Here is a 3,869-nt window from a genome sequence, read left to right as displayed (position 1 = left end):
GCAGGGGCGGTAACGTTATCTGCAAACAATCGTTAGTTTGGAACCGAGCAGGAAATCGCAGCAATGGGAAGTCCAGAGGCTCAGGACAACGCAAAGTCGACAGAAATTTGACCTGGCCACAGGTTCAGACGATCCTCCAGGATGGAAATCCTTCATTTCTGCCCTCACGGGCGTTTAGGACTGAAGCAAGTAAGCAATGGATCTAAACTGTGTACAAGGTGCCGACCCCTTATTCCATGCATTAAATCATCACCGGAAGGTGACGAATGTTTTTATCTCTTCCATCTGCCATTAATTTGATTAGTCACAATCAACTGCAAAGCGGCAAATCACTTACAGCAATAGCAAAACACAGGGCGGTAGCCCAACCCTCGTCAAGTCAAGGGAGCCGTAGATCCAAGAGATGATTCAAATCCGCTGAAAATGGGATGTATAATAATTACCATTTGCAGCGCCCGGTTTCAGTTCAAGGCGCGCGCGCGAGCATTTGTGGTGCCTTGTTTCAGTTTCTCCTATCGTAATCGTGCGATCTATCAACAACGGAGAGCGACCAACGACAGCACAGAAGCAGGAAATGGGTGGAGATACAAAATCGCTAAAACTATCAAATAAAAATAATAAACGATTCACATCTCCGTGTATGCGCCCCCGTCCCTCGCCCCGTCATCGCCAGGTCGTTCGCTTTAATCTGATCCCGTGACGTTGATAAAGGTGAGAAGTCGCACTCTGGTTGATTTCACCTTCATGGCGGAGGTTTCATCGCCTGGTCGGGGAGGAGAGATGGGTGAAAGCAACGGTTTTCTGCACTGACGATCCCAAGATGATGATAGCAGCAGCAGCCAGCGGTGGCCCAGAAGGTTTATCCGCACATGACGAAGACTGACGGTGTGTAATTAGCCAGATAAGGGTTGGGCACTCGTTTAATGAGAGTGTTCACGTCTGGGGGACTCCAATATTCCGGAGGTGAAGGGACCCCATCGTCAAGTACCCTCATCATTGGGACCTCGTTGATTAACTCTCTTCCCGGCTAGGGGTACTTCTTGTTGTTGTACGGGAGAGAAATATAAAATGCACCATCCAAAAGATAACTGAGATTGGCGCTTGCAAAACATGACATTTGGACATCAAACGCAGTTTGTGACAAAAGCTATGCTATGATTTAAGCGAAATCCGGTCAACTTGTTTGCTTCGCCGTTGCACCCTTTATTTTATACCGTTTCCCCTATCTTCCGTACCACTCGAAAGGGCTGCAGCACATCAGTACTCGCACTCGACGCGACGCATATTCACTAGCGAGTACGCGCGCGCGTTCATTCATAAGCTTTTGGGGTCGTTAAAAGTGCAATCAAGCACACCAGCTCTTGGAGACGCGCGACGAACAAGTTTGAATGAGCCACGGGCGCGCGTGCGACAAGAGGGCAGCCGCTCGCTAGTAGGGCCATGAAGAAAGGTCCTCAGATGTGTGCTCAACCGGTGCGGTGTCGCTGCTGCAGCAGTCAGTAATAACACACAAAATCAAGCTCCAGTCGCAGCTCTCGGTTGTTTATGAATAAGGCATATTGCACACACGACGACCACGCGAGTGGGTGTTGAATTTTGTACTTGAAATATAGAATCGAGCGCGCACAACACGTGGGACTAACTTACAATCGTTCATTTCCTGTTTGGAAATTGAGCTTACGGTTGTGGCCGTGCTTGAATTTCCAGTGGCTTCGTTTTGGTGCAGTTATTGCTGGCATAAGAAGCTCGATTGGTGCGGTGATAAATCTTAATCTTTTAGTGACCGTGACAACGCGCAGACTTGATGATTGCTCTACCACAGAGCACAGACTGGAATAATGCTTGCATGCAAATCAAGACGATTCAAGAATAACCGAATCGGCGGGGTTGGATTTTCAGCTTTATAACAATGCAGACCGTGGGAAACTAGTAAATGCAGACAATGTGTATACCGAACATACAGGGGCTAGTCAAAATAATTGGGACAGATAAAATTTACTCTTTTCAAAAAATGTTCAACGTAACTTTTCGAAAAGGGCATCCAATATTCTTAATATTTTACGGTAAATTCATCAACTAGTTGTGTATCAGTGGTCCAAATTTGAAAAAGATCGGGCTATTCTACACGAAGTCAGAAAGATTCTAAAAAAAGGTATAATTATCCGATAGCCAACTTTGAGCTCAGAGTTGCGCAATATCAGTCTTGTCAGGCGACTACTGATATTGTACCATCGTTACTTTCACTTCAAGCTGTTCAATGTCAAAACGACAATGACAGGTAACGTCCTGATATTGACACGCACTCACAATCATGGCCCCTCCTTGCTGCGATCATATCTTTCGATGGATAGTTCATCACTGTGCTACAGTGGAACTGTCATAGTTTAAACCCTAAATTAGACCTGTTTAAATTTTTGGTTCACAACTCTGATTGTGATATATTTGCACTTTATGAAGCATGGCTTTCTTCTGAAGACGAACTCAACTTCCACGATTTTAACATTATTCGCCAAGACCGAGATGACCATTACGGAGGAGTACTTTTGGGGATCAAAAAAAGTTACTCATTTTATAAAATTCCAATCCCAGCTCATCCTGGCGTAGAAATCGCCGCTTGCCAAATAAACGTAAAGGGTAAAAATCTTTGCTTTGCTTTGCTTAGCTTCCGTTTACATTCCTCCAAGAATTTCTATTAACCGCCGTCATCCAGTTTTAATTCTAGGTGATATGAACGCACATGGTACAGAGTGGGGCGAACCATATGACGATAATGAGCGGCTATTTTCTATGATTTGTGTGACGGTTTCAATATGAACATTTTAAATACAGGTGAAGTGACACGTATGGCATCTGACGGCAAAGAAAGTCGTCTCGACCTATCACTGGGATCAAGTTCACTATCATTCGATTGCTTGTGGAAGGTAATCGAGGATCCTCATGGTAGTGATCACTTGCCCATTATAACCACCATAAAGCATAATAGTAAAAGGTCAGACCAACCAGTTCAGGTTCCTTTTGACCTCACAAGGAATATCGATTGGCAAAAATATGCAGAAGCGGTATCTTTAGGCATCGAATCGTTCAACCCCCTCCCACCTTTGGATGAGTATCGATTCCTGTCTGAACTGATACACAAGAGTGCATTAGAATCACAAAAACGACGAGTTCCAAGTGCAACCTTCAAAAAAAGACCAGCCACACTAGGATGGGATGATGATTGCACCCAGTTGTATCCTAAAAAATCTGATGCTTTCAAAGCTTTTCGTAGGCATGGTACTGCAGATCTTTATCAAGAGTATGCTAAGCTCGAAAGACAGCTGAAGAACCTGCTGAAAGCGAAAAAGCGTAGTTATTGGCGACACTTCATTGAGGGTCTCTCAAGAGAAGCTTCAATGACAACGCTTTGGAGAGTGGCTCGCAACATGCGAAACCACTCTTCTTCTAATGAGAGTGATTAATACTCCAACCGTTGGATATTCAGCTTCGCGAAAAATGTCTGCCCAGACACAGTCCCAGCACAACCGATTTCTTGGGAAACATCCTCAAGAGACGATTCTCTGGATAGACCCTTCACTATGCTGGAATTTTCTATGGCTCTTCTTTCATCAAATAATTCCGCTCCGAGACGCGATATGATCAAGTTCAATCTTCTTAAGAATCTCCCAGATATCGCAAAAAGACGATTGCTAGACCTGTTCAACTCATTCATGGATAACAACATTGTTCCGCCAGAATGGAGACAGGTCAAAGTAATAGCTATTCAAAAGCCTGGTAAACCAGCGTCTGATCATAATGAATTAACTACATCGGCTGTTTTCCTACTCTCCGCATCGACCAATGTGGCGCTAGCTTCTATGCGCGAAAAATCG

The sequence above is a fragment of the Aedes albopictus genome, chromosome 3 (assembly GCF_035046485.1).
Source record: "Aedes albopictus strain Foshan chromosome 3, AalbF5, whole genome shotgun sequence".
In the NCBI taxonomy this organism is placed as follows: Eukaryota; Metazoa; Arthropoda; class Insecta; order Diptera; family Culicidae; genus Aedes; species Aedes albopictus.
This window is presented reverse-complemented; position numbering follows the sequence as displayed.